This window comes from Rutidosis leptorrhynchoides, chromosome 11, assembly GCF_046630445.1.
Source record: "Rutidosis leptorrhynchoides isolate AG116_Rl617_1_P2 chromosome 11, CSIRO_AGI_Rlap_v1, whole genome shotgun sequence".
Taxonomy (NCBI): Eukaryota; Viridiplantae; Streptophyta; class Magnoliopsida; order Asterales; family Asteraceae; genus Rutidosis; species Rutidosis leptorrhynchoides.
This window is the reverse complement of record NC_092343.1, coordinates 161,886,336-161,895,000: the sequence shown is the minus strand read 5'-3', so window position 1 is coordinate 161,895,000 and position 8,665 is coordinate 161,886,336.

The following is an 8,665-nucleotide window of genomic DNA, read 5'->3' as shown; positions in this document are numbered from 1 at the left end:
ATATATAGCATATAATTTAAGATACAATATAAGTATATGTTTCTAAATGGAATTTAGTATAAATTCTATATAACTGATGTTATGCGAGGGGTACGTGAAATAGTATATATTTTTAGTACGAAAAGTGATACAAACTACACAAGTTTTAATTATTTATTTACAGATGGGATATACCTAAACCTTGCTACAACACTATAGGCAGTGTACCTAATTGTAGAGTAGTAAAGTTTTTAGTAAGTCTGGTTCGTTCCACAGGGAGCGGGCTTATTGCACACTATATTTTTAAACAATTATATTTGTACAAAATATGTTATATTAATAATATATAAAAGGGGGTTTACCGTTTAATGACTGGTTTGTCGATTTTATATTTTAAGTTACAATTAAAACCTAATGCAAAATATAAATGACGATAATTAAAATAGCGAAAAATAAATGACAATAAATAAATGACGTTAAATAAAATAGCGAGTAAATAAAAGTACGATGAAAAATACAATAAAACAATTATGCTTATTTAAACTTCCGTAATCATGATGTTTGACGTGTTGATTTTAGTTTATTGCCCATGGGTTAATTGTCCTTTGTCCTGGATTATTTAATATGTCTGTCTAGTTTCTGTCCATAACGGTCCATCAGTCATAAATATAAAGTGCGAGTGTCCTCGTCAAATTATCCTTATATCCGAAGTCAAATATTCCAACTAATTGGGGACTTAAACTGTAACAAGGTCTTAATACTTTGTTTAATAATTACACCAGGATATCGACTGCGTGTAACCCAAGGTTTTAATACTTGGTTAACAATTACGCCAAGTGTCCTTGTACATAATTTCACCCCTGTTTTAATAATTCCATAGACTATTAATTCATTCCCGTGTCCAGTTAAATGAACGATTATTCGTACATATAAATATCTCTCCCATCGTGTCCGATTGAGTGTATATGGTTATTTATAGGTATGTCCAATTGTAAATCTTTATATTAAAATTAACAAACTATCATTTAGTTAAACAAATATAAAGCCCATTAATAGCTCATAGTCTAATTTCCACAAGTGTCGTTCTTTTGTCCAAACCCCAATTATGGTACAAAGCTCAATTACCCCGTCTTTAATATTTTAGCCCAACATCATGATTACTTCAATTTAAATAAGCATAATAATAACTTAGTTACAATATATTAATTTAAAAAGGACAACATAACTTACATTGATTATTTATCGCGTAGTGTTACACGGACAGAACTTCGACTTCAAAACCCGTAATTAACCGTTACATTAACTAAACTAATCTAATATAAAACTAAACTAATATTTATATTATATATAATATATATTATATATCAGAGAGAGAGATTGATTTTTTGGTGTCTTAAACTCGGCAGAAGCTCGTTGCATTTATAGGACATTTCTGATTTTGGGTGCTCCGCGAGTGCTGAGGTTTAAGCCTTCACAGCTCCGCGAGTGCGGAGGTACTGAATCCAGCTCACCAACTTTTGGATCCTAGCTTTGTCGACATATTTATTATATATATATATATAATATATAAATAATTTATATAATTATTTAAATATTATATTATATTCTTGTGCATAGTTGACTCATAATTTTTAGTCCGTTGCATCGGGCATTGATAGTTGGCTCAGGTCCCGTTCCGGATTTTCGAACGTCCTTTCGTATAATTTAATATCTTGTACTTTGCGTTTCGCTTATTGTACTCTTGTCATTTTTAGACGTTTCTTATCAATAAATTGAACCACTTGGATTGTATCTTGTACATTTGAGCTTTTTGGTCATTTGCGTATTCAAATCGTCGTTTTCGCCTTTTGTCTTCGCACTTATTTAATATAAACGATTACAACTAAAAATAGAACAATTACAACTAAATAATTTACATATTGGGAGGATATTTCTACAAAATATATATTCATTTGGAGCACTATCAATAACTACAAATATATAAATAATATATATATTTGTTCGATTACAAGTATATATTTTAATATATCTACTTGATATAGGTTCGTGAATCCGAGGACAACTCTGCACTTGTTCAGTGCCATCATAATCGTAATTACTACAAAATATCATACAGTATCGTGAGTTTATTTGATTCCCTTTTACTCTTTACATTTTTGGACTGAGAATACATGCACAACTTTTATAACTGTTTTACACGCTAGACACAAGTACCAACTTTAAACTATGCTATACCCGTCTATGTTCGACTAAGTCCCTAACTGACAAGTATAAACACAACTTGTCTTTGGAGAAAACTTTGAACAACTTTTAGATCTACGTGATCTACTAATTGGTCTCTGCGAGACCAAGCTTATGAACAACTTTTGGATCTACGTGATCTACTAATTGGTCCATGTTAGACCAAGCTTATGAATAACTTTTGGATCTATGTGAACTACTCTTTGGTCCCTGCGAGACCAACTTTATGAATAACTTTTGGATCTGCGAGATCCACTAATTGGTCCCTGCGAGACCAAGCTTATGAACAAAAATCTTATGGTCTAACACTATTACTGAAATCATTATTATGACAAACCTATGAACTCAATTAACCTAGTGTTGACTTTTTAAGCATGTTTATTCTCAGATACTTAAATATTGCTTCCGCTGTATATCTGCTGCTTTGATGATGATTGCTTGCCATGCTTGGAGTCATGCATTTCATATCATATCAATTAAATACATTCAATGCATTGTTCATTAAATACAATGTAATCTATTTATCTTCCGCTGCAAAACTCAATAAAACGTCTCATATAGAGTCATTCTCGTTTATACAACTGTAATTTGATATATTTAGGGACGTTATTCTTCCAGGCCCTATCTGAAGGACGTCACATTGTTCATCTTCTTCTTTAGATGAACACACTCGGCCGAGTGTCTCTTGACACTCGACCGACCGTGTAGACGATCGACCGGTTGAGTGACACACTCGACCGAGTGTGTCTGAGGTTCTGACCAGATGATTTATTTTACTCAGTCGACCGTGTGAGTGGACACTCGACCGAGTGTGTAGATACAGTCGACCGACTGTGTGAGTCAGTCGGCCGTGTGTCTTTGAGGGCAGAATATTTTACCAAGTGTTGATGTCTAGCTGTTATGCTGCCCACGTGAATTCTGATATTCGAGATGTAAATTCTGAAAATGCATAAGTGTTAAATAGACTTTTTAGTGGCGCTTTTTGTGACTAATTTTCTGTATTGTGCTGTTTTGTATTAACGGACATAAACTAACTTGATTTGCCTTATGTTCAGGTGATAAGGATATGGAAGCCGCTCAGTGATAGATTATCTGAGCTAGTTGCTGGTATTCGGTGAGTGGGTCTATCTTCAGATAGAGTATTAAGTAGCTGACACGCTACTTGTTCAGACTCTTTACATTCATGTTTATATACTTTATGAATACCATGTGTAGTTAGATATTGCCATGCTAGTTAGGACGATTGCATGACTGTTTATCTGTGATCTTATGTGTGCACTATTAGTTGGACACCAACCGAGGCGGCAAGGTTGGGAACCCACCGAGGCGGCAAGGTAGGGTTGATGTGAGGTCGACTGTGGTAGCCTGGTCGGGTCATGATGTTACTGATTGTTCAGTATAGCATAGAAGGACGCATGTGTTGCGTCTGGACGGTTATGCAGTAGAATCAGTAAAGCGGACTATCGGTAGACTGTAGCTTGGTCAACTAAGTCGTGTGCTCGTACAAGCCGCCAATCCTCATATTGTCAGTTGTTGTTATATGCTAGTTCAGGACGTTAGGATAGTTGTGACCCTTTCATGTTCAGTTGCTTATGCTTGGTCTGTTAGATAGTATCCATTCACTTAGCTGTGTGCTAACTCCCCCACATTTCCACCCTTGCAGGTTTAGGTACTGCTGTAGGAAGGGTGTTGCGGATGGGTCGAAGACATGTTTGACTACTAGCTGAACTCTGATGTTTTATGGTTTTGTAATATTTTTATGTAACACCGATGTTTTGAATGGTGTAATAACGTTAAATAAGTGGAAATGTTAACTATGGTTTATAAACATTAACCAGGGTTATTTTGGTAATAATAAATATACTTCCGCTGTGTTAAAAAAAATCAGGGTGTTACAAATTTGGTATCAGAGCATGGTTTAGCAGTAAATACGTGCGCGTATTTCTTCCTAAACCCTGAGTTAAGTCAAACATGTCTGTGGGGTGGGGCTAAGTGGATGTAGGATGTTGTGCATGTTAGTGTTTAGGAAACTAACAGTTATCCACTAAGCTTTTGTGCGAGTGTTTTGTAGCACAGATGGCAGATAATAGAGATGCGAATGCTACAAACTCGATCCACCCCGGAACGTTCAGTGCTCCGGATGTGGAGGATAAGGCGGTAGTTTACGAGGTTGATTATGTGCATGAGCTTGAAAGTAAGCTTAAAGAAGCTCAGGAAAAGATTACTGAACTTGAGTTAGCTAGACAGTCGGGTAATGAGGATACACCACCGGGTTTTGCTACTACTCAATCTCACACCGTACCACAAATATACCAGAACCAACATCAATACCCATTGCGGTATCAATTTCCTCAGCATGTCATGCCACCCCAGTTTAACTACCAATACCAAAATCCTATGATGATGAACCAAGTTCAGCCACCTATATACTAACAACCATTCCCACAACAGCAATTCCAACAACAATACCAGCCACCAAAAAGATGTACCTTTAAACAATTCAGGGATTGTGGACCTTTTTCTTTCTCAAGAAGTACTGACCCAGCTGTGACTCTCAATTGGTTACGAGAGGTTGAAAAGGCATTTGATGCCTGTCAGTGTGAGCCAGAATTAAAGGTGACTTATGCGAGCAGGTTGTTGAAAGATAGAGCAATGGTGTGGTGGGATTCTGTGATAGCTAGTGTCCCTCCAGAGCAAGTCAAAATGATTACTTGGGAACAGTTTTACAGTAAGGTATGTGAGTAGTATTGTAATGTGTTAGACATGAATAGAATTAAGATGGAGTTCCTTGAAATGCAAATGACGCCGCAGATTTCAATTGATGAGGTAATTGAGAATTACATGGACAAGTTGAGGTTTGTGCAACAGTGGGTGCCGGATGAACAATCTCGAATTCAGCATTTTGTGAACATGATCTTGCCAGAGTACAGGACTTTTGTGAGGTCAGCACCAACGCTGTCTCAAGCTTTTGTGATGGCCAAGATGGTTGAAAGTGATGTTAGAGCAGCAAGGGGTATAAACTGGGGAAATGTGGTACCGCAGGGTAGCCAGGCTACTAGTCAGTCAGGTTCTAAGTTAAAGAAATCTTTTGGGTTTAGACAAAAGGGTAAGGGTAATCAAGGTGGTTCAGGATCAGGTTCTGGAAAGAAAGAATGGTGTAAAGGTTGTAAGTCTTCCCACAGTGGTTAGTGTTCAGAGGCAACGAGAAGGTGTTTAAGATGTGGTATGGTAGGTCATGAATCTCAGGGGTGTTCCTTCAGGGAGAATGTGTGTTGGGGTTGTCATCAGCCGGGTCACCGTTCAGCTAGTTGTCAGGCGTCAAAGGGCACAAGTTTCGAGGCAGGGTCAGGGGTCGTTCGGCATCTGTCGGGAGTTCCACAGCCTCAAGTGGACAGAAGAGAAAGAACCCGCCGACTGCGGAAGCCAGGGCCTTTCAGATGACAGTTGAGGCCGCAACCAATAATGATGATGTCATAACCGGTATGTTCTTGATCAACTCAATACCTGCTAGAGTATTGTTTGATTCGGGTGTAAATATGACGTTTATGTCTATAGATTTCTGTACTAAGTTAGGGTTACCTGCTACTGTGATGCCTGAGCCTGTTAGAGTAGAGGTAGCTGACGGTAAGACGGTTCTAGTCACAACGTATGTGTCTGGAGCTAGTATAGAAATTGATGGTAGACCGCTTGCTATGTCCTGTTTAGTGTTGCCTATCCCTATTTTTGATGTAGTATTAGGGATGAACTGGATGAGCCTACATAAGGCCCACATTAAGTGTGATAAGAAGATTTTAACTTTCCATTTGACTGATGGAACCCGTATTGCGGCCCGAGGGGAGCGAAGTGGGTTCAGTTTTCCATTGATTTCTATGATGAAGGCGAAGAAATCACTTAGTAAGGGATGTAAGTCTTTTATGGCTTATGTTATTGATGCTAAGATAGAGAAGAAATCTGTTACCGATATTCCAGTGGTTTCGGAATTTCCTGAGGTGTTTCCTGACGAATTACTGGGGTTGCCGGTAAGAGAAGTAGAGTATAAGACTGAGTTGGTTCCGGGAACAACTCCAGTAGCTAAGGCTCCTTATAGGTTAGCAACTTTCGAAATCAGAGAGATGATGTCTCAAATACAAGAATTGTTAGACAGAGGGTTTATAAGACCGAGTTCGTCACTGTGGGGTGCACCGGTGTTGTTTGTAAAGAAGAAAGACGGTACTCTGAGAATGTATATAGATTATCGAGAATTGAATAAGAAGACAGTTAAGAACAAGTATCCTTTACCCAGAATCGACGATCTGTTTGACCAGCTTCAGGGTGCGTCGTATTTTTCAAAAATAGATCATAGATCTGGGTATCATCAGGTCCGGGTTGCAAAATTAGATATACCGAAGACAGCGTTCAGAACGAGATACAGACATTACAAGTTCTTGGTTATGCCATTTGGATTAACGAATGCTCCAGCAGTCTTTACGGATCTAATGAACAGAGTTTGTAAACCGTATTTAGATCAGTTTGTTATTGTGTTTATCGATGATATATTAGTATATTCAAAGACAGAAGCTGATCATGCAACACATCTTCGATTAGTGTTAGAGTTGTTAAAGAAAGAGCAGTTATATGCTAAGTTCTCGAAGTGTGAGTTTTGGCTTCGAGAGGTGCAGTTTCTGGGTCCTGTTATCTGAGAGGCAGGTATTAAAGTGGATCCGTCGAAAATAGAAGCGATAATGGGTTGGAATACGCTGAAGACGCCGATAAAAGTTAAGAGTTTCTTGGGTCTTGCGTGTTATTATCGCCGGTTTATAAAAGATTTTTCTAAAACAGCGGGTCCGATGACCAAATTGACTAGAAAAGATGTAAGTTTCCGGTGGGGTGATCAACAGGAATAGGCTTTTCAGACTCTAAAACAGTTGTTGTGTCAGGCTCCAGTGTTAGCATTGCCAGAGGGTTCAGATGACTTTGTGGTTTATTGTGATGCGTCATTTGCCGGGTTGGGGTGTGTATTGATGCAGAGAGATAAAGTTATCGTATACGCTTCTCATCAGTTAAAGATACACGAATGTAACTATCCGGTTCATGATTTAGAAATGACTGCAGTGGTATTTGCGTTGAAGCTATGGAGACATTACTTATACGGTACAAAGTGTATAATGTACAGATCATAAGAGCCTCCAGCATATTTTCACGCAGAAAGAACTGAATATGCGACAGAGACAGTGGATAGAACTTATTAAAGACTACGTTTGTGAAATAAAGTATCATCCGGGCAAAGCGAATGTTGTGGCCGATGCTTTATGTCGTAAGAAAACTGTGGAGACTGTGAAATTTATGAGAACCGAAATAGTTTCAGACCTTATTGGACAGATAAGAAAGGTTTAAGCCCAAGCTTTATTGGAGGAGAATTTAAAGACTAAACTGATGACCAAAATCAAGGACCAACTGACTGACGATTCCCGTGGACTAAAGACGTTTAAGAACCGAATTTGGGTGCCTATGCTTGGAGATTTAAGGAAATTGATCTTAAATGTGATGCCCCGTACAAAACCATCATGTACGAATCATCAACAACAGGATCATTACAAGGTTAAGTACTATATGCTGTAATAAAAGAAGTTGCATTCATGATAAAAAAAAAGGTGACGTCATAACCGACATCAAATGTTTTACACCAACAGTATGCTTCTACGAATAGCAAGCATGAATAAATGTATGTGACTCTTAGGTCGTTACAAAACATAGTTCAAATGTATTAAAGTCTGAATGCAAGTTAAACAGTTCATGCGGTGATAATACTAGAGCAACGGGTGTCTACGGCAAGACTAGCACGACAGCGGAAGCAAATAACCTTAAGCACCTGAGAAAAACATGCTTAAAAACGTCAACACAAAGGTTGGTGAGCTATAGTTTAAGTATAACAGTAAGTAAGATAGGCAACGAGATTTCAGTACTACAAAGAGCGTTTCAAAACAGTATGATAAAGTATATGTTAACCGTGGGCACTTGGTAACTAACTTAACGTTTATACCCCCTGAAAGTACACTTGGCAAGTGCGTATGTTTACGAAGTATTAAACACTCGTTAAATGCTAGTGCAACTAGCCCGAGTGGGGATGTCAAACCCTATGGATCCATATCTAAGATTCGCGTTCACCGATTCAAAAACCAATGACTAAACGTTACCGAGCTAAAGGGAATGTTTATGCCATTGTATAACCCACACATATATAAAGTTTAAGTACTCGTGCCTAGTATGTAAAACATAAAATCCGCATGTATTCTCAATTCCCAAAATAAGTTAAAGTAAAAAGGGAATGCTATAACTCACAATGATAAAGTAGCGGTAAAGTCGAATCGGGAAAAGTGTGCAAGTAATCGGTCCGAAAGGTCCAACGAGTCCTCAACCTAAGTCAAATAGTACTAAGTCAGTAAATCGTCCCAATAGGTTTAAATGT